General features: G+C 47.7%; 1 protein-coding gene across 9 annotated transcripts in view; it reads right to left on the bottom strand.

Annotated features, from left to right (window-relative positions):
• The window catches only part of LOC125739058 (synaptotagmin-1-like), a 114,647-nt gene that overhangs the window by 40,599 nt on the left and 50,312 nt on the right, over positions 1-23,736 (bottom strand). For 4 of the 9 annotated variants that reach the window (XM_049008747.1, XM_049008746.1, XM_049008750.1 and 1 more), the window contains one exon: positions 20,543-20,613. The exons of 4 other annotated variants lie outside the window; for them this stretch is intronic. The gene's annotated coding sequence lies outside the window, so the exon portion shown is untranslated. Of the gene's footprint in view, positions 1-14,377; positions 14,566-20,542; positions 20,614-23,736 lie in introns of those variants that run through there. One more of the 9 variants, XM_049008748.1, reaches the window with a different exon arrangement.

Genomic DNA, 23,736 nt, shown 5'->3' with positions numbered 1-23,736 from the left:
AGAGCCTTCCAGAAGGGCGGACAGGAAGAGAAGTCAACGGGTGCTGGGCGAGAAGAGTTCTCATCAGAAAGCGGGCGCTCCCTGGGCACTCCCCCTCCCCCCCCCCCCCCCACCAACTCCGCCAAGGACCGAATGACCAGGGTCTTACGCTTCCACCGCTGAGCCTGAATTCCCCTTTCATCGTCGCAAATGAGCTGCATTGCATTTTTGATTACGCCACGCCGCAGGTGTGCCAGAAGCAAGCAAGTCAACACCTAAAGCCTATTTTCTGTTCAATTTACTCGCAATTTGCCGTGATATGAATCAGCTTTCTCCTTCCCTCCGAAGGTACATTTCACATTAATGGAGGGTCGGCGTGGAGTACGGAGGCTTCCTGCTCTCCCGGGGGCCGGCCCGCCTTTTTACCCCTCCTCCTGTCGTTGAGTTTCGTCCCGTGTCAGGCTACCCTTTCTCGTTTCGATGTTTACCGCCGTAAAAATCCCACCCACAATTCATCGAAATGATACGCTTTGAAATCTCGGGGGGGTGGAGGGGGGTCTGGAATTAAAGACTGCTGTTTAGCAAATGAAAAGGCTTCATTATTCATTTCCGATAATGGGAATAACAAAGTGACAGAAAAATATGATTAAGTCAAACTGAAACATGGTGCTTTGCTACTAGAGCAATCACACACGCTGTTATTTTAGGAACAAAGGATCATTTGTTATAAACTAATAATCATTCTGCCAGGCTGAAACAAGGCAGATGCACTAGCTGGGCCACTAATGCACAGAATATGGGAAAAGTTACTAAAATAACTAAAAATCACTGAAAATAGCTACATCTAATCAGTAAACTAACATAGATGAGCCCGACAGAATATGCTGAGGGAATGATTGCCTTTAATGGACTGGTGACAGCAAAATGACTGATCAGCAAATGAATAAATTGCCTTAAACATGCCAACTAATGTTTATAAAAATCACATTTTGATGAGTCCTTGTGTTAAAAGCAACGACAGGGGTGGGTATTAGGGACAGTGAGGGTGCGGGTGTCAGCTGAATCGGGACCATTCTCCACATAATCAAACCCCAAATTTAAAAGCTCGGCCATGGAAGCCATTACTGCGTGTCTCTCAGCTGGTCCCTGAAGCTCAGATCCATTAGCCAGAGATGCGGACGGCGGGAAAACGTGGTGCATGGTTCTGTTGCCTCCCCACCAATCAGGTAACGTCTGACTGTAAAATCACAGGAAGTCATGAACGACAGTGCGCCCTAATGCTAATCACTGAACATGCCACTGCATCAAAGAGTCCCGATGTTGTGTTTGAGGACAGGTTGTACAAACAGATCTGGACGTCAGAACAGCCCAAACATCACATACTAAATTACATACACTATTAAAAACTTTCATAACAGTAGGAGAATTGCAAACTAAACAGACTTTTGATGCAATCCAAATTCCCCCAGAGAGCGTAACCATTTGATGATCATTCACTAACCCGGTGTTAATTGTCACATTCCGGAGACGGCTCGGTTGGAGTTAAAAGCGGCCCATTAACTGGTTGATGTTTAATTGATAATGTCCATTAATACAGGCTGAGCAGCAACTTAGGAATGCTTCACTGCTCACGGCACTGCGGGGACAGCAGGTCATCAGCCGTTATGGGCTCCTCCTCGCGTGGCCATGTGCAATTCAAAGAATGACAAATAAACCCGATTAGCAAAGTAAGGAGTAGAGAAAGCCACCCAGAATATCACCAGGCAGGCATGAGATGAATCCATCACGCATCATCTTCTGAACTTCACACAATGCTACATCTGTGGTGCCGACGAGGCTGTTTTTAACGTCCCTCTGTCCCCGATCTGTTCATCTCTCAGCGATTCGCTTCGTGCTACAATAATTCCATCAAACAACCGTGCTTCGCTTTAATTAAAACTCACACTGACTAACGAGGGTGAAATTCCAGAAGAACAGTAAATCCTAAAGATGAGTGAGCTGACGAGACTGCGCCGGAGCAGGGGGCCGTGAGCGTATTTGAGGACGTCTCATGGAGGCTCACAGTGCTAACAATAGCATTAGCATTGCTGTCGGCAGTGGCTCTGACACTGTGAAGCGGATTTCTGAAAGCACTAGATCCTATATTGAAGGTGGAGACTGCGGTATTTAACCAGAACATAGTGTGTTGGAAACTACTCTGCTACAGAGAAGGTCAAGTGAAAGTAGGGGCTGCTAGGTTGGGCTCATTCTCTGGGGTGGGTTTGGTTACCGAGTCGAGACTTTTAAATTAAGTTAAAGCTTAGCATCAGTGCCGGTAAAGGTGACCGCTCTCTGAAGAATTGTTCACTCTGTTTACCTCTTGCTCTAAAAAAGGAGCCAGTTTCAAATACAATAATTTAATTAAACTTTAATTAGTGTGCCTGGTTGACATTTTTGGAGCGTAAAACTGTGCTCCAGTTAAGAGTTTCCCCGCAATAAAAGCTGCCTTTCCAGGTTATTTCCATAATGCACTGTCCGAAATGTAACACTACAGGAAATATGCAAGACCATGTCACAATATAGACCACAATGGCAATAAAGACCATGTCACAATACAGACCACAATGGCAATAAAGACCATGTCACAATAAAGACCACATTCCAATACAGACCATGTCACAATACAGACCACAATGGCAATAAAGACCATGTCACAATACAGGCCATGTTTACAATACAGACCATGTCGCGATACAGACCATGTCACAATACACACCAGGTCGCAATTAAGTTCAATAAAAACAGCATTTTTAGGTCCAGAAACTACAAATCCAGACCAAGATTCTGAATCTACCAACCAGTTCAGCATAAAGAGTAACAGTCACAGAGCACTCAGCTGATTGGAAGAAATAATATTGGCCTGGATTTGTAGCTTCTGGACCTGAAATGCCCAACACTGAATAAAAGTAAGGTGGATGTGAGCCTTGCAAACAACTTCCATTCCACTTCTACACTGCATTACAATGGGTGTCCTGAGAGGATTTCACCGAGACTCTTACAGTCCCCTGCGGTTTGACCTTCCAGTAACCTTGGGGACCCTTCAGTACTCTGAGCGGCAGAACAAAGCATCTGGTGGCAGACTGGGCAGTAGAAGGTCATGTGGTGTGAAAGGGAAAGACCGGCCAGGCCCTGCGTTCATGACCACCCAAAAAGCTGAGGCTGCATGCAGTAGAAGCGTCAGAAAAATCAAAGCTTCCAGTAACAATGACGCTTTTACAAAAAACTCCTGCACTGCAACGGAAGGATAAAGGCAACCTTTTGATCTAGCAAAAAAAAAAAAATGATTCTCATCGTAACAGAAAAAGAATGACAGGAAATAGAAAAATGATCAACAGATGCAATTTTCTCAGTCGCAGTGACTTCTGCAGATTGATGAGCACCGATGGCAGAATCTCTCCCAGCCAAACTGCCAAATCCTAATACATTTGACAAAGCACTAAATCCTTGACCAGACAGTGAATTTATGAGACTGTATGTACAGTATAAGCTGCACTGCATTAATGTGGAGTACATAGGCGATTATACACCCTGATTAGGTTCAGCTTCAGCCTCCCAGAAAAATAATTTTCCTATATCCATTTGGTGATTTGTCCTGCGTCTGTTTATACATTTCATATCACCCCTGCTTGGTAAACTTTATCATGGGGCACTCCCTCCCCACCTCTCGGCAAATTTAGTCATAGGGAACCCCTAGAATCACCCTTGGCGGTGTATACCAACATCCTCTCGGCTTTCTGATTGGACGCTGGCTCTGTTTATATCGCTCTCGTCACCGCTAGCCATTGTGTATGTGGATGTCATTGGTATGTAACTCTGCATAACATGGCTGCTTGTTCCACATTCACGCCGTGGGTTAACCCCACCCGCCCCGTCGCCGCCCTCTAAGCGTTCAAAGCGAACGACGGAATGAGAAATAGCAGCCAATTTGCTAGGCGATTCCTACATCACGCAGGAAATTAATCCCTGTCTGTCTGGAAAATCCTGTAATCATGCATGCGGACAGTAGATTCTCACACAAGAAAAGCAATTTTGAAATATATATATATATATATATGTTTGTTGCCGTCTTATTAAAACATTCAGGACATCGGAACCATCACCCAAACACATGCAAACACACCAGCCATGCTTTCTTTTGCACTTTTTAAATTCCAAAGTGTGTGTGTGTGTTTTTCAAAGCTGTGTGGCCTTTCCCTCAGCACCAGCTATGCTACATCCCTGAGAAATAATTAGCACACCCTCCTCCTCACACACACAGCGACAGTGAGCATCGCAGCCATGACGACTCCTCCATACATCCTCTGGCGCTGCTGCAGGGCCCTGCACTCACGCAACCCGCGGCAGCGGTTATGAAACGTCACCGATGCGTCCTGCCCGCCCACTCCTGCTTTTCCTTTTTATTTTTTTACCTCATTAACGCCTCCTGCCTCATCGGCATCCGTGAGGTGGCCTCATTTCACTAAACATGGAGTGTGAGCTGGGATCTCGAAACGCACTGGTTGGAGACTGCAGTGACCTGAAATCAATGCGTTCCCGCCCCCCCCCCCCCAAATCAAGACAGAGTTAAATCCTCAGGGACGGGATGGAGATTCTAAGGAACGTGCCAGTGCATCGTGTGGATGTTAGAACCTGATGGGCCGAGCTGGTTCCCCTTCTGCCCGCATGACAGCGGGCGCAAAGAGGAGCTGCGGATTCCAGACGTCGACTGGAAAAACGGGAGTGACCATGTTTTCACAGTTGTGGGAGGAATCGGATTATCACACGGGGGACCACGGTTGTCATGGAAACCAAGGACCTTACTGAGAGGAGAGGATTTTTGTTCTCCACTCAAAAATACTCAAAATTAAATTAAAATGACAAGACAGTAACTATATGTCCAAATCTATACCGAATTGCAATGCTGCACTTCATTTTAAAAGCCATTATTGCCTTAGCACAGAAAAAAGTATACTTTACAAACGGTATTCATCTAGCCCCCTCCATAAACAGGACAGAGACGAAAAAGCACATTTAATAGTCGAGTAATCCTTCTGCATTCAAGCGCTAGGGGTGCAAACGCTTTATGAAACAGGGCGTGTGGGAGTACGGATTTCAGACCCACGTGTTTATGGCAGAGTACCCACGTGAGAGCAGGACAGAGTCTGCCAGCGGGCAGGCAGCTGGGAATGGGCTGCTCGGGACTAGGAATGGATCCTGGTTGGATTCTCCTCTCGCATTGGGGCTCATAAATGCTACTGCCAGCGACCCTGTCTGCCCAGAGCAGAGCAGTCCCTCACCGACGCAGGATGTGCAAAGCTCAGGGGAGCAGGGCTGTATACGAAACAATGAAAGCCGATTGGCTTCTGGAGTGCCCCACCCTCTGTCACTCACCGATTTAAAAGATATTATTGGCTAATGATAAGATTGACCTCTTTGTATGAATTATTGCCCCTCTTAAGCCCCTCCCCCCACACCTTAAAAAATACTAGAATTACCCCTGCAGGGGACAGAAGTAAAGGAGTGGAAAACACCATCCCATCACATTTCTCAGTCCTGCACACACACTTTGGACCCACTGACCTGGAAATGCAGCCCAAATCCCATTTGTGACTGTTCCACACTACATCAGAAGTAAATAGTTAGCTTATTGCTGTTGTGTTTAGGCTCAGGCTAGTGCCCTATTTTGCATAGCATTCAGTGTATAGGCCAGAGTCCCTCTAAATCTGTTTTAAGGCATCGTGTATGTGCTCTGCATGTATGTCCCTCCCATATACTACACACATTTTAGTTATAAAAGGGACTCTTTTATCTGAAGCCACACACAACTGAACGCAGGGTCAGACAATGTCAGGAGTACCTGGGGTTTAAGGGCGTTGCTCAGGGGCCCAACGGTGACATCAGTCCAAAATCACACATCATTCCAAAATGGTATCATTATGGAGACTCATTTCATTAATTCCCATTTCAGTCTAACGCTAAGCACTGCAAATTACCTGAAAGCCTTGGCACGGAGGCATGCATTTCAGGCACGAGGAAGCACAGCGCTGACAAAGAGTTATGGAAAGCCGGCAAGCTCTGTGCAAAGACATGCTGCTAACGAGGTGCGGTAATACGCAGATTAAACAAGCAAATTGTGGCCTGTTTTGGTCATAACCTGTGTTTGTGGTCAGAACGTGCTAAACTACAATGCCCTACAAAACACAGTAACTATGCTAACACTGATACTGAGACGTTACGGTGATTTTCACACCCTCTTTTCTTCAAGACAGTACGTAGTTGAACTCAGATGTTTTTGTCGCAAGTTCTGACAAGTTAAAACAGAGCCCAAGAAACTCGATTTCAGTCATAACTCAATTGTAATAAAATATGCAGTTACCTTACTTTGCCTTTGTGGGGCACTACAAACTACTGGCTTCTGATTAGATTCTGGATCGTCCATCTGGCCACTATACTGACACATTCTCCACAGCTCTGCCAAAAGTCCCCCTCCCATACCCCTCACCTTCTCCAGGATACTACATCTCCCATAATGCCTGGCTTTCCCAGCATTCCCATAACGACCACACAGGATTAAGATTAAGAGTATTTAGTGTCACTATGCGACCGCACACGTAACATCATGTCGGAAAGAAACAGAGTTGATTGGTGGCTCCAGAAAGTCATAAGAAAAACGTTACATAGGATTTTTTGTTAATGCAATATTACAAAAAACAATGTGAAATCATGCTACATACATTAGATATTAAATTGCATTAACTCGTTTAAAGACATTTGTGAATGGGACTGGAGGAGGGTGGTTTATGAAGGGATGCTCTACTGAAATGCCCACATGGTTAATCTGGGCCAGCACCTACATAATACCTACAACACCAATTCAGGAGTCATAACAGGCCAGTTCCAGTACATGTATGTACCTCACTTCAGACAGCCACGATACACTGATCAATCAGGGGAAGGGTGTCACATGACACTACAACATACCCAAGCTGGAAAATGCCTCTGTGCTTTTAAGGCTCTTAGGGATTGTAAAAGTGCTTTAATTATTATGCAGCCAAAGAAATGACTCCCACAGACATATATGAAAATGGTCTGATAACTTATAAAAGGCCAGGTAGGGCCCTGCCGGTCAATGCCACGGCCAGAGAGCATCTACTAAATCATCTTATGCTTTTCCCCTCGCAGTGATGGGCGTATTTCTCAGGACAAGAAGCCAGATCGGTAAATGTCAGGGCAGATAAGTCCCGAGGACATGCCTGCACTCACAAGAACCTCTGGAGGCCAGAGAAACCCAGGGGTGATGCCACCACAAGCACAGGTTAGACCACGCTGACGAGAGGAGGTGCCACTCAGTTCACTACCGTAATACACAACAGGAAAAAAAAACACACACATTATAGGGACTCAACCGGGTCAAGTTTCTGCTAAAGGAAAAAACTGAAATTCCCATCTGATGAATCTGTGAATTAAAATGCAGATGAATGCAGTCATGATCAGCAGAGCCATGATCAGTAAGGCTGTGATGAATGATCAGTACCCATTAGCTCATCGATGAAACTGGGCCTAACAATAAACCTGTAACTATTGAGGCCAGCAGCCATACCTTAAGGAAGCAGCTGTCAAGCTACTGCTGAAATAAACATCAAAGACACACCAAAGGGCCCCAGGGCTCTGGATCAGAGAGAAGGTCCTACAGCTTAGCCTGAAGGTCCAACAGACTAGAAGAGGGACATGGAACCATATTTACCCTGATGGCACAACAGTAGTCCTAAAGGCAGGGTTAAGTCGCTGCAGGCTAGAACCAAGGAGATGCATGAGTGGATGGGGCTGTGTTGGGTAAAGAAATCAAACACCCTATCTGACAACAGGAAGTGGAGCCCAATTAATTTAGGGAGATGGTCACAATGTCTGAAACAGTCCCTCTCACATGGATTTTTTGAATGTTTCAGACTGTGCAACAATCTGTTTAACTGTATTCCGATGTCCCACACATGTCTTGTTAGCAGACTCGCAAGGACAGAATGATTTAGTTGACTGAATGTAGAACAGCTACGCATTTAGTTAAAGCAGACCCAGAGGACAACAACATTACTGGTGAAGACAAATGCTTCCAGGCTGCAGCCGATGAGCAGCAGGACTGAAGCGACCGGGACTGCAAACACACCACACGGTGCGGCTCCCCCCGATGTTCCTAAAACCGCTGCTCTTTCATCCCGCATTTTAAAATATTACTTTTTATTTCCGCTGGACACCGCGAGCAGTGGGAGATCATCGCTCCAGGAAGTAAAGCTCTGCTTTGTTTGACTTCTGCTAGCCTGACTGCTTTCGCCGTGCTGTCTCTACGTACAAAGCCCCTTGTTAGGGGGTGGGGTCTCAAAGGCAGAGGTTGTACACCGTAAATTGTACATCTGTTGGCCCTGCTGGAGAATTCGGTGGTGGGCCGGGGCATACGGCCCAGAGAAGGGAGTGAATAAAGACCATCATGTATCGTCTCTTCAGCTTCTGAAGACAGGGATCGTCAACTAGGGCTTAAGTCAAACGATCACACTCAACAATCAGGACAGGAAAAAAATATGTGTTGATCCATCCTTCGATTATCCATCCATCTATCCATCTTCTTACCTCAAGGGTCATGGGAGCGCTCGGTGACCACACAGGGCTGAAGGTTAGTGCACATACTGGATGTACACAGTCAAACACGCAACTGCACGCACATGGACTGGAGGCGAAGAACATGTGTGTGTCTCTACTCAATTGTCCATTTGAGAGCCGCTTCTGTGAGACGCCAGATTCCCCTACTAATTTTTCCTCATTAAACATCTTTAATGACAGAATGCCTTGACAGCTTTGCAAATGGAAGAGGAACCTCGCTCATCAGCCGATGAATAAAACAATATGCAAAACATGTGCGAAATCCCATGAAGGAAAAAAAAAACACTGAAGAGAATCCGCCTCTGCAAGCAAGACCAGATAACACAGGGCTGCATTTCGATTAACGATCTAATTAAGGATCCTTCCCGTCTTCCTCGTTTCCCACATTGTTAACTATTGTGCCTTCCCCTGTCGCTTCTTAAGTAATGATTTCATTGAGCAGATCGCTATGTAACTTTTGCTTTGAATAAGACTGCCTGACAAAAAAAGAGATTCATAATAACTCAAAAAATAGATGCAATGGAATGGCAATTACTCTCCAGCGTATAATCTTGCTATACCGCAAAGCGTGTCAGTATTACAACCGAGGGAGATCCGCGGAACAGAGCCAGCAGCCCGGCTGACGTATTGTAATGGTTCATAAGCGTTTTTTTTTTTGTTAAGACGCCGAAAGCTGGTTAATTAAGACAACTGGCTGAGAAGACAGCAAGCCCTGTTAATGTAGGGTGGGGCTAAGCAGAAAGGAGAGACTGTAAGCATGTTGGCAGGCGGACCAGATTAGCAACAGCAAGGTCACAAGCACCAAGGTCATGATTGATGAGGTCACAGTCAATGATATCAAGAATAGGGCGGTCAGCATCAAAGAGACTGTGATCAGGGAGGTAATATGCAGCAAGATCATTGATCAGCAGAGCCACGATCAGTAAGGCTGTGATGAATGCAGTCATGATCAGCAGAGCCGCGATCAGTAAGGCTGTGATGAATGCAGTCATGATCAGCAGAGCCGCGATCAGTAAGGCTGTGATGAATGCAGTCATGATCAGTAGAGCCGCGATCAGTAAGGCTGTGATGAATGCAGTCATGATCAGCAGAGCCGCGATCAGTAAGGCTGTGATGAATGCAGTCATGATCAGCAGAGCCGCGATCAGTAAGGCTGTGATGAATGCAGTCATGATCAGCAGAGCCATGATTAGCAGAGTCCTGATCATTAAGCTTGTTAAAGCACATGATTGGAGGGTCACAATATCTGTGAAGCCTTTCTCGTTTGAACATCATCTTCTGACAGTTAATAAAGTTCTTTTTTCAAAGTGTTGAATCACACTGCTTTATCAAAGGCCACAGATGCTAAGAGACGCCTCGATTTCCATAAGGAGATCTGCACTACACCGGGCTTGTTACAGCAGCTAGCCTCTTCAAATCGCAGTTGGTGCTACTGGCTGTGGATCAGAGCTCGCTTAAAAACAGTGTTAAAGGAGTGGGCCTACAAAGGACTGCTTAAAAACCAGTGCACAGGCATGGCACGAACACGACACATCGTCAAGGAGAGGGCAGGCGCCGTCCCTTTAAGAGCAGACCCCATCTCTGGCTGTGGGCTGATGGCGCCAGCACTGCCAGTGCTTCCATGCTGGAGTGCCGCTTAACTGCGCGAATCAGTCCTGGAAATGCAAATGGGAGAGGAGCGTAATCAGGTCGGATAAGAATAACAAAGTGAGCAGCTCTCCTTCCGCGGCAGGCGGACTCGGCCTTCATTTGCACGCCGGCGCTCAGAATTGACAGCTGTGCCTCATTCAGGCGGAAAAATCCCACCCGCTCCCTGTATCAGCGTGCCCGTTTGTTCATTCGTACCGGGCCCCGCCTCCACGACAAGTACAGCCTGGCGCGGGGCTCCGCTGCCACGGCTGGCTGGCACGTGGACCCTCCCCTCCCTGAAGAACGGCGCGGGAAGGAAAGCTCGGCAGGCGTGACGAGCCCGACCCAGTTTGCGACGGCACCGCCAACGACCCCGCCAACAAACATGGGCTTCCGGCAGGGTTCTGGGACTTCATGTTCTCACCGTCAGGATTTTTTAAAATTTTTTCACAGGCAGCAAACGGATATGGCAGAATAACAAGCAGAAGCAGGATGGAGATGCTTAGAGAATCAGCGTCCCATGTCCGAAATATATATAGCATGACCATAATCACAGTGGGGCATAATTAACTCCTACCTGACAAAGCATGATGTTAATATATATATATATATATATATACACAGTTGTGTGCCCCCCACCCACGTTCTGTGTCACTTTGGCTCACCTGCCTGGCTCTGACTGGGGTAAGGGTAAATGCCAACCAAGTGAAATGGTACAGGATGTAGGGGTACTGGGTTTAAAGATATTGGGTATAGAGGTACAGGGTGTGAAGTGAGGGTATAGAGGTAAAAGTATAGCGAAAGTGAATGTGCTGGTCCTTGATGTAGAGATACTGGGTGTACAGAAATTAGGTGTAAAAATGCTGGTTGTACAGTGAAGAGGATCTCTGAGTAAAGCTACTGGATGTAGCGAAACTAGGTGTAGGTATTTGGTAGAGACATTGGGTGTAGAGATATTGGTATACAGGTATTTCGTGTATAGATGGTGGGTGCAGTGGTACTAGGTGTAGAGATACTGGGTGGTGTGGTATTGGGTATAGAGATGTTGGGTATAGAGATGTTGGGTGTATAGATCCTGGGTGTAAAGGTATTGGATGTAGAGGTGTTGGGTATATAGATACTGGTTGTAGAGGTATTGGGTATAGAGGTGTTAGGTATATAGATACTGCATGTAGAGGTATTGGATGTAGAGATGGTGGGTAGATAGATACTGGGTGTAGAGGTTTTGGGTGTAGAGGTGTTGGGTATATAGATACTGGGTGTAGAGGTACTGGATGTAGAGATGGTGGGTATATAGATACTGGGTGTAGAGGTACTGGATGTAGAGATGGTGGGTATATAGATACTGGGTGTAGAGGTGTTGGGTATATAGATACTGGGTGTAGAGGTACTGGATGTAGAGATGGTGGGTATATAGATACTGGGTGTAGAGGTATTGGTGTAGAGGTGTTGGGTATATAGATACCGGGTGTAGAGGTATTGGGTGTAGAGGTGTTGGGTATATAGATACCGGGTGTAGAGGTATTGGGTGTAGAGGTGTTGGGTATATAGATACCGGGTGTAGAGGTATTGGGTGTAGAGGTGTTGGGTATATAGATACCGGGTGTAGAGGTATTGGGTGTAGAGGTGTTGGGTATATAGATACTGGGTGTAGAGGTACTGGATGTAGAGATGGTGGGTATATAGATACTGGGTGTAGAGGTATTGGTGTAGAGGTGTTGGGTATATAGATACCGGGTGTAGAGGTATTGGGTGTAGAGGTGTTGGGTATATAGATACCGGGTATAGAGGTGTTGGGTATATAGATACCGGGTGTAGAGGTATTGGATGTAGAGATGTTGGGTGTATAGTTTGTGCTGATAAAGCTTCCAGATGCATCTGAGATAATTTTGCTTCCCTGCTCATCTTGCCAGCCAGATGTCCTTGTCAACTTCGGGGAAGCCACATGCTGCGTACTCGCCATGTGCCTGAGCCAGGATGGGCAGGAGCACACAGCGTTTCCAGTGCCATGTACTGTCATGTCAGGTGCACAAAATATAGCAAAACCGTGTGACTTAAACAGGAAACAGGGAAACTGAACAATCGCAGGTCGCAAAAGGCACAGGGGGCAACCAGAAAAGGTCTGCTTTGCGAAAACACCACGATTAGCGTAATCTGTGGTGAAGCGTTCAACTGCGTACGCTAGATTCATAATCACGTATTTGTACAGGATGTGAGTCATATTCAACATCATGGGAAACAAAAATTTTTGGCTGGAACTTGGAACGTCGAGGTCTTATGACATAACACCAAACTCGCCACCTCCTGTTGTAAAACAGCAGAAAGCTGAGAGCCTCCGAGAGAAACTGAGTCACCCTCTGACACCAAGGCCAAGAGAGCCCCTGACAAATGGTGCACCCAGTGGGGTGGGCGGGGCACCATTCTGCAGTGGGCGTGGCCAGCACAGGGGGGAGGGGTCAGGAACAGGCAGCAGCGGGATGATGAGGGCGCGCCATCAGCCCGAGGTAAGCAGAAGGAAGCCTGGCAGCTCCACAGCAGAAAATTCAGGGATGAACCACGATGTAAATGGATTACAGAGGATGAGCGGGACCGGCCCAGAGCCGGACGGACGGATTGTCAAATGCTGCTACTTCAGCAAAAACAAAAGATGCTCCTAAGGAAAACTAACAAGCTGCTATTTAGCGACAGGCTAAAATAAAAATGAAAATACAAGGGTATCACTAGGGCTGTTAGTCTAAAATGTTCTTTAGCTCCTCCCCAAATAAATGCCAAGTAATTAGTTTAAATGTTTTTATGTTTTCATTCATTTTCATTAAAATCAGATAAGTAATGGCTTAGCCCCCCTCCCCCTTTTAGTTGCACTCCTGGAAAAAGATATATTTCTCCCCATGACCCTGACCCAGATAAGCAAATGGATGGATGGATGGATGGATGGATGGATGGATGGAGGGATGGATACAGTCCTATCAAGCACTGGAAGAGGAGAGCCAAAGGTAGGGCATTGCAATGATCTTCTCGAACACCCTGCTCCATCCACAAGCCAGGGAAGAAACAGGAGTGGTGGCCTGTGATTGGATTACTCCATAAATCATGGGCAAGCAAGAGCACTGATGGGCTTTTCCACTTGCACACTGGGAGGTTACTGGGAGGACGCTCAGCCCTCTGGGGGAGCCGCGGTCACCGGGGGGGGGGAGTGCGTCAGTAAATATATACATATATAAACCAGGTTCCCTTGCTAATAACCGGGTTCTCCGGTGTGAATGCATGCTGTGCCCAACAGGAGGCGGAATTTGCTGCCACTGCTTAGCAGAGTCTCTTGTCAGATGGGGGAGGTCAGCATACCCTCTCGGTGACACCGAGATCCCGTTAGGTGCTGGCAGTGTGTCATGAGGCAGCACGGCCCCACGCCGGCCACCGTGCGCCCAGCCACTGCACATCTCGCCCCGCATGGCGAGAAAACGGGCGAACCGGCACAAAGATCGCTTCACAGCCGAAAATCCCAGGAAGAGAGCTTCTGCTCTGTTCCTCTTCCAAAGCTTTTTCTTTTTCACAAGCTTGTTCGATCGTGTCCAGAATTCCCACAGTGCACCGCGGCGAGCGCAGGCATAAAAGTGTGCCCAAATTTAAAGGTGTTAACTTGGAGAGGCTACTTGCATTTCCAGAGTGTTTCATTCCTTTCTGTAGCTTTCGCTTTGGAACACTAATACCAAGCGGTTCGCTTTTTTTTGTTGGCATCGACGGCAGAGCGCAGACAGGAGCCTCGATGCTGTTTGACATGAGCCGCTACGAGAGGGCGGCACTCGACCATGCAGGATGACTTTTCCCATCAGACTCAGCCGCCACACAGAGCGTGGCAGCCAGCACTCGCACGGGCCAAAAATACACATGCAAACACGCACACACACGCGCGCAGTTCATATCCTGCAGCAAGCACACGCACAAAAACATTACTGATAAACACACTGCACACACTCCTAACAAAATACACACAGCCCGTACACACACTGCACACACAAGTGACCATACATACACATGCTGGCCACAGCTAAACACTGCAGCCCTCACACTGTAAGCTCTGTCAGTCTCACTCAGCTCCTCTTACCAGCTGGGGGCGTACGGAGCTGCCTGGCTGTGACTCCCCGGGGGGGGGGCGGGGGGGCTGTGTTGCTGTGGGTGGCAGAGGGGCCCGGCTCCTAGATCCTGGATCCTGGCTCCCCAAAGTCCCACTCTGCCTGCACTCCAGTTCAGTCACTCAGCACTGAGGCTCTCTCACAGAGACACCGAGAGCCTCGCACTCTTACAAATGCTTGCTCTCTCCCTCCCTCGCTCCCTCTCTCTCCCTCTCTCTCCCTCCCTTGCTCCCTCGCTCTCTCCCAAAAGCACACAGGCTGTCATACTCTCCTCCTCACATACATGCATGCTTGTCTCTGGTCCCATTTCACTCTCTTTATTATTGTCTAAATATAATCCCACTGTTTCTTGATTACAATATGTTTATAAATAAATTTTAGAAAAGCCAAATGAAAGAAAAAAGCCCCCCCACACACAGACCCACACACACAAACACAGAGAGCTCTCCCCTCAGTCTCTTCCCCTCTGCGTTCCCCGCTCCCCCCTCCAGTGACCCTCGGCATCCATCGCCATGATGCAGCTCACGTCTCCTACTCGCACACTCGCATGCTGGCTACCTAAGCACCCTTCAAGGGCACCCCTAGAGCACCAGGGCAGTGACGGCTGAGGTGACTGACGCGGGGATGGGGCATGCCAGCTGGGGACGGGGTTTAGCACCATGTTCCGGAAGCATCACACCCGTGACACTGGCACGCAGGTCCCCAGTCACAAGGCCACGCTCTTCACTCTGACCTCCAGGCTCTTCTTTACTTTCTTGCAGTGACTAAAATTAGGCACCACTTCTGTCAGCTTCACATACAGCACAGCCCAGAGGCAACTGACCTCTGCAGGGTCCTGGGAGCAATGCATTCTGGGAACAGAGGCATCTCAGGAGCAGGGAACTCTGGGAGCCTGCCCTTTCACATCTCTGACAAGCTCTAATCAGACATGTTTGTTACAGCAGTGTTTCTAAACCCAGCCCTTGGGTACCCCCAGACAGGGCATGTTTTTGCTCCCAAACCACCTGTATCAGTGTCCTTGATTGGCTGGAATCTAGGAGGGAGCAAAAATGTGGACTGTCTGAGGGTTACAGGGTTTACCAGAACGTTTCTGGGAGCAGCAGCGGTGCCATTGAAGTGCTCACTTAACACATTAACCATTTAAGTTCCATTGTCTCCCATCTTTTCTAGTCATTGATAAAATAAAAACACTGACCTGATTAAAAAGTCAAATGAAAATAAAAAACTGAAACACATGGATTGTGGGGGTGATGTTTATGGAATGACAAGTGCGGATTTAAGATTCAGGACCATGATAATGCAGGATGCACTGTGACCTGCAAAAGCACCAGATGGCAGCCTTTAGAAAATATTTAAATTACAGTAATTTAACAAAGATCACCTGGCGAGATGCTGGAGGAAAACCTGTATCTGCTGCTCGCTTGGAGCTGCCTCCATGTGTGGAAAATGAGCCAGGCTCACGCGGAGGGGGGTGCATCAGCTGGGGGCCCATGGGCAGCGCGGTGGGGCTAACTGCGCCTCAACTAAGCCAGGAAGGCAGCCAGACAAAAAAACTACCCCTGAGTTTATGTCCTGTTTCACACCCAGAACATACGGCAGCTTTTTTTTTTCTCTTTGCATATAAAAACATTTAATCATTGTGTCACATGTACGCTAAATCACGTTTGCCGGTCCGGTGAACAGATCCACATGGAAGGAGTTTAAGAAGGAATAGGGGTTTTATGTGGGAGCAGGGCTGTTCCAAAGTGACAGCGGAGAGGCAGAGTGTGGGAAAAGAGAGAAACATGGGGGTTCTCAGGGATCAAAGGGACAAATAAAAGGCTTCTTGGGAATGAAGGCGCTCGTCACCTGACTCTGCCTGGGATGCCTGCATTTACCGTGGAGACCATCAAAGAAGAGCTCAGAAGTCTGTTGAGGACCAGGTCTAAGATGAGCCTGAGAGTCCTTTCTCTCTGATTGTCTGCTCAGCTTAAAACAATAATGGGTCAAGAAGCCTTCGGCGTGCCGGGAGCATACGCAGAACAGCATCACATTTCTACCAGGCGCAAGCTGCCAGTGAAGGTCAGGACCCCATTTGGGGGTGAGCAGGCAGGGAGGGGGCAACCCATCCGCCTCAGGGGTGGAACATTTCGGATGAGAAGACACCAGACACCTGGACAGTTGTGGGGGGGCAAGTAGGTTCAACACCGATGGCAGCACAGAAACCTCCAACTCGATGACAAGCTGAGAATAAATCATGCCCCCCTGCCTCCACCTGAGAATTCACCGTCAAACAGCTCACTGCTCTGTTCTGTCTCCTCCATCGTGGGGGGGGGAACGCCATCTGCTTGGACAGGAGGGGGCATTAAGGACTCATGTGAATCCTGCCACTCCCAAAGGAGGGGGCCCTTCTGTTGTACCCTTTAGCCGAAACCTATCCTTTGTAGCTCCGTGTCGATGCGCGTCTGTATTTACGGAAGCAGGCCAGTTCGGCTGCTTCAGCATCCTTTGCATCCATCTCCAGTGGCCTGGAATAGGGTGCTGCCCTAGCCAAAGTCAGCACCATGTACATACTGTACACAGCACTTCATCTAATCACACCTTCACCCCACCTCAACCCAGAAGCACACTTCCAGGTGGAATCGGCTTTTCCAGAGCCATGCTGCCATCCCTTCCATTCCTCGATCACTCCTTGTCCCCCCCTCCCCATGATCAAAATGAGAAACGCACCGCATGAGGTTCTCCAGCAGAGCTGAGAGGTAAAGGCCAGTGCTGACTGGCTGGTTCCGGACGTCCCGGTGAGACAGAAGCACTCGAGCTGCTCGAAGCCCAGTGGAAGGCCTCGAGTGGGGAAAGGCGGGGGCCCGGCTGACATCATCGGCACAGCCACCCAAAAGGGGGGACGAAGGAGAAGACTTTCAGGGGTCCAGATACTTGGGGGGAGGCCGTGAGTGGGACAGTTTTGAGATGGGAGCGATCAGTACAATTTTTCAGGTGCCCGGCCATGTATTTTTGTGGCCCTGTTTATTGGGATGCCATGTCAGGAGGGGGCACGGCGGGGAGGGCGGAGTCAAGAGACACTATGATGCAAACGCATCACATGCTAAGATCAGTAGGATAAGTCTGAGAAACACTGCCACAGACCACAAGCCTTCTCCACATTTATTTCAGATATCTATAAGATTTCCCCGAAAGCGGTTCACATTTCACCCCATTATAATAAACAGCCAAAACATGTCAGGTACAGCTGAAAACAAGAAAACAAAAAATGGATCTCAGCTGGTATGGATGCCGGCGAGGTCAAGGTTCGGCGCACACAGCTATGGCGGCAAGCCAGCCCCTCCCCCATTGTGAGATCATTCCACCATCAGAGGCCAAAACCATCCTGGGTGGCTTTATATCAAAGCTCCAAGTGAGGGGAGGGGGGGGCGGCCAATTGGATGGATCAAAGTAAGAGTGCAGCGGATTGGAAGGATCAAAGCAAGCCCCGCCCACCAACTCAAACCCTCTGCGACTCCGGCTTAAGCGAAATACGGGACGAGGAGCTGAGTTTTAAAAGGCCCGGAGGAATCGTTAAATCTGATCCCATTGACATTTCCCTCTTATCTGACGCTTCCCCTTACAAGGGTGTGAATTAGAGAAACAATCAATCAGCCAAAAACAGCCGCTGTTCAGAAAACCTCTAATCCTGACGGGTCAAGCTGAACACCAAGACGGGCGTAACGCGGTTTAATTAGACCCCGAAAGGCAGCTCCAGAACACAGGCTCCTCAGTCATATGGCCAGGAGCATCACCACCTTCATTAAAGCGGCGACCTCTGTTCTTTTAGGGTTGCAGAAACATTATACGTTTATTAATTTAGCAGACGCTTTTATTCAAAGTAACATTTTTGAGAAAGCAGAAACCAGTCCTTGGAGCAATTGGCAGTTAGGGGCCTCTCACAAGGGCCCAGTGCTAAAATCACACTGGTGACCAGGGGATTGAAACTGATCACCTGATCTCAGGCAAGCTCTACCAACCCCACTGATACGACACGATGACATACAGCAACAAGCAGAACATGTGAGGCAGGAATCACAGAGCAGTGTACTGATAAATTAAGCATTTTCAGCAGCACACCAGAGCAATTACAACAAGGATTGATTCAGTATTAACCGGAGAAAGATTCCCAAATATGTCTGGAACAATGAACGTGAATGCAAAGGAGATGATTGGAAAACAAACAGCCTCTGAAATGAGATGCGCCTGCACTCTTTACATGTCATGGCCAGACTTCCTGCCAGATCTAGCTACGTGTGGAAATATCACATTTTGCTCTCAGCTAAATTCTGTGGAACTTGAGATTCATGGTCGCAGTGAATTTATGTGTGATGGTTTTTTTTTTTTTTTTTTTTTTACAACAATCACCGTCCACCACTTGAAAAACATGGATGCACCTTCACACTGACTGAGCTTTTCAGCGCCTCCTACAGGGCGGCCTCATGTACTGCAAGCTAACGGAAATCACCGGCTGGTGTCAGAAGATCTGTGTTGGCCGTGGGCTCTTCAGATCTTGCCTAGATTTCACTGGCTTCACAAAGCCCCTCGAATGCAGCAGCGAGGACAGGCAGCCTCCATGCGTGCAGCCAGCCAGCCAGCCAGCGAGCGTCCAGCCAAAGGGGGCCTGGGCCTCTTTCCCTCCGAAGCCCCTGCAGATCCCCACTTTCCCTTTGGCGTCCATTTTAACGGGAGATACAAAGCCAAATTCTTGGCGGCGTCAGAAGCACCTAGTGCCAGAAATAGCAGCTGCATCGCGAAGCTGTAATTAAAACTCAAGCCCTTTCATTTTATTGAGCGTGCAGGCGGCGAGCATCTCAAGTTCATCGCTTGGAAGGACGTCTCTCTGTGACAGGATGTCATCTTTACAATGAAGCCATTTGTGAAGCTGAGTCAGTAATGCCATGCACCACCAATAACTGCTTGGATTCACAGGTTATGATTATAAGAAAAAGGCAATTCTACCAACTGAAGAACCGGGGTTTAGGTAGATCCATAGCGCATCTTCTGTTGGGTGTCGTTCCCCAACCATTTGCTGCTCTCCAGCAAGGTCTACCATCTACTGTGCAAAAATGGGTCGCTAGGAGAAGCGGGGGGCCAGCAGCACACACATTGCGGGGGGGTCCTCACCTCTCCTCGCAAGCTGGCATAAGCATATAAGCATCCTGTGCTGAGAGGGAGACCCGTGATGGCTTTCGTTTGGCATCGTGGATCATGTGAATATTTTAAAAATATGCAGGCGTAGAAGAAGGTAGATGTGTTTCTCTGCTCTTGCCCGACAGGACGCACAGGGCAGCTTAACCCGTCAGTCCATCCCTATCTGACACACAGCAGAAGCGAAGCTCAGCTGAGCTGGACTCCACAGCCGATGCCTCATGTGGTTTCCCCGCACGACTCATCTATCCATTGTTTACTCAGTTCTCTCTTCTCCTGACACCCATCAGCCAACTAATTCAATGCAAGCAGAGGGCATGAGGAAAGGGATGCTCTGGACTGTGGTAGGAGGCCAGAATCCCGGTGGAGAACATAGACCGAGCCAAATAAATCATTCCAGCCAAAGGGATTCTCGCCTTCATGCTATATAACGTTGTCCCTCAGCTCTCCCTATTAATATTGCAGTTGTGTGCTGTCTAAAGCACATCCCACAGAATTCTCAGTCCGACATTTTCATCGCTACGAACTTCAAGGCTGCAGTTCTGCTTTCTTCACCAAGAAAGAGATGAATCAAGACTTAATTAACCTTAACTCCTGTAACTGGGGACTGCTTCAGCAGCCAATTGGTCTCAGAACCAGGCAGGATTTATTCTATTACAAATTGTATAGTTTTCTAGTATTAAGTGAGAGTAACAGGTGATTGCAAAACCTTGAAGGTTTCCCTCACTGTCGCTCAGATTCGGCACCTGATCATCTGGCACATGCAATGTATTCACGAGAAACCGCCACGGAGCGAGGTCACTTCCTGTAGGGGCGAGAAAATGACCAAACTCTTGTACAGACCTCTGGCACACGTGATGGACACAACAGCTCTTCTGCATGACTTTGCAGAGAGGAAGGGAGGGAGAGAGGGAGATAGCGAATAAATGAGGGATAGAAAGAGAGAGTGAGAGAAAGAGAGTACTAACCTTTGATTCACGGGCCCCAGCGACAGAAACTCGACTGGTGCTGTTTCAAGCCGGACAGAATCTCAGCTGCCCTAAAACACAGTAAGATGAGCATGTGAAGCACAGTGTGGAACTATCACAACAAAACAAAGGCATCCGTCGGATTCTCAGCCCTGTGACATTTAAAATTCCAGTGCTGGGTTTCTGAATGCAAATAGGGAACAAAGCCTTCTCCCTCACACCTTGAGAAATGTTTACCCATGAAGAGTCAGACCACTGGGCATCCACACTCCATCTCCCGTTCTGTCACGGCCGTCACAGACACCAGAGATGTATGCGGCAACAACTCGGGCTGCGGAGACGCCGGAAACCTTCAGCCGCCCTCGTGTCCAGTATATCCAGCGAAAAAGCACATTAATGCAGTTTGAAGAAGCTTCGACGGGCAGGTCTTCTGCGTCCAACCCACAACCCACGTTCAGAATCACCCGTAAAACCTGAAACTCTAACGCTATTAAAATGAAGGGCCAAGGGCATCGATATTTCCGGGAGTTTGCTTTAAGCCAGTCATGGCGTCTGTGAATCTGTTTAACCCCCGGGCGGATTGCAGGGCTGATAGTTAACCTCACACTGAATGGGCATTATCCCCTGCTTATCGTCCCCAAAGGTCACCGCCACAGATCCCCTGCAAATGACGCTCTTGATGCGAAAAATAGAGAAGCAGAGAACGACAATTCGGTGGGAAAATTGGAAGGGGACTGGGCTGTTTTCAAGACGCCGTCTGGTCCGCAGCGACGGCCGCACTCAGCAAAGCGCGATACCTGTTAACGTCCCATTCTCTCCGCTCTTAGAAGGCTTGACCCGCAAATTTCCAGTCAAGTGTCTCATTTCTTAACCATTAAGCTGCACGCTGCCCCAAACACCTTGTATTCAAGAGCCATTTAGCGTCAGCTCCTGGTGATGCAGATTATATTAACGAGCTTTTCTGTACCTGTGGATTTAACAATTAATTTGTTAACTTGTTAAGTCGTGCATGAATCAGTACATGTGAGAGGTTCTCAAATTCTGCATTAATTCAAACAAAAAAGAATCACTGTACTATATAAATGGTTGAAAGATGAATAGATAGATAGATAGATAGATAGATAGATAGATAGATAGATAGATAGATAGATAGATAGATAGATAGACAAATGGACGGATGGATGCAAGCTACAGTAGCAGCAACTGAATTGGTGTTATAAAAATTAGCAATAATGCGATTAACCAAGAGGACAGTTCAGAGCAGAGCCCTAAAAAATCACTAATCATACATGAGAACATCTTTATGCATCATTTACATTGCATAGGCCTATTTCCCGATCGCGTCTATACATATCTCCCCCTGCTTACGTGCCCAGAAGACCGTCTCTGTGCATCGCCACCTTACACTTGCTAACAGCTCCTGAAAATTTATGAGGTGCCAGTTTCGGAGCTGCCAGGAGCTGTTTTTAACATGTAGACGCCATGTGACGTAAATCCGCGGCTGGTGAAAATACGGCTCTGTATCTTTGCGCTTTCTATGGCAATTTGTTTCACAGCCTGGTGGCCACATCTACAGGTAAACATGCATTTAACGGGGATGGATTTACATCTATTTAAGAAGCTGTTTTTTTTCTAAAGGTACTTACAGCATCAATTCACATAACACATAATTAGTCAGCTGTGGAGAGCTTCCTCCAGCGCTGCTACCTATGAGGGATATTAGCCTACAACATGGCAACACAAATCACCATGTACAAGACGGCAATTTAACATACATTAATAATCGCCTCAGGACGGAACTGTAGCTCAGTACTGCGACTTCACACATGCTGTATTTGGGGTTTAAATCCGCTCCCTGGCTCCATGTGTGTTTCTCAATCTGGTCCTCAGGGACCCCCAGAGAGTCCACGGTTTCAAATGTGCAGGGTCTCTGTCTGGGAGAAAGTAAAAATGTGGACCACTGGGGTTCCCTAAGGACAGGGTTGTGACACAATGACTTATTCTACAGTATCGATGTTGTTTGGGTTTCCTCCCAGTACTCAGGATGTCTCCAAAAACACATGGTTACAGGAAATTGGCATGTCTACATTGCCAATACTGAGTGTTTTTGTGTGTGTATGATTTATATATTGCATTATGGGGACCAAATGTCCCCACAATGTAATTAAAAACATGCCATTTTGACATTGTGGGGACCATTTTTTCAGTCCCCAAAAGGAGAAACTCAATTTTATAAAAATCTGTCTTGTATTTTGCTTGGTTACTTACGGTTACGGTTAGGTTGTCATTGTTGGGATTAGGGTCTTGTCCCCACACAGATATCAATACAAAAATGCGTGTCTGTGTGTGCGCATGCCCTGTGTTTCCAGAGATTCAATACCACACTATATATGAAACATGGTTATAGAAGTGGATGGAAAATAATAAACTAAAAATGTAAACAAAACTGCTGGCAAAATATATCCAAACCTTGCTAAGTGCAGGGGGGAAGTGGTGAAAATCCAAGCCAGGGTAACACTCACTAAATGGGCCTCTTCAATGCTGTTGATGTTTTTCAAGTGCTACCCCTGCAGCTGAATGGACTGTCCCCTAGATGTAGCACCTCCCCACCCCCACTCATGCTCACATCTCTCTCGCTTTTTGGGTCAGACGGTTAGATGCTTGAACGTTGGGCGAGAGGAAGTCTGGAACGCAAAGAGGCCAGAGTAGCTGTCGTGTGACATGACGAGTGGCGCCGTCAGACATTTTGGGCCCCATGAAATCACATCATATTAGGCCCCCAGCGCAGACCTTTCACCCCCCCCCCCCCTTTCAGCATTCCTAGGTGTGTCAGTGGGATAGAAGAATTCTGGGAGGTGACAACCTGCATTGGAGCTCATTAGGAGCACGTGAACTAAGAACAGAGCCAAAAACAGTGCGGGGACTCCCTCAGGAACAGCTGAAGAATATGCAAATAAGATTGCTCCTAAACCAGTTTGGACTAGATTTGACCAGCTTCTTAGGGATCATCTAAAAATTGCACAGGTGCACCAAAGGCTTCAACATAAGCAACAGACACCATGTCTGGTTTAAAAGTTGGCTCCGGCCACCTGAGGTTGAATCTTGGCCTCACTATATTACAACGGGGTCTGGCTGCCCTCCCCCAATAACTAACCCAACAAAGGAGGTCGGTCCCAGCCCCACGGCCCCTAAAC

This window comes from Brienomyrus brachyistius, chromosome 3 (assembly GCF_023856365.1).
Source record: "Brienomyrus brachyistius isolate T26 chromosome 3, BBRACH_0.4, whole genome shotgun sequence".
Classification (NCBI taxonomy): domain Eukaryota; kingdom Metazoa; phylum Chordata; class Actinopteri; order Osteoglossiformes; family Mormyridae; genus Brienomyrus; species Brienomyrus brachyistius.
The sequence above is the reverse complement of the archived record's forward strand: the minus strand, read 5'-3'. Positions and strand labels throughout refer to the sequence as shown.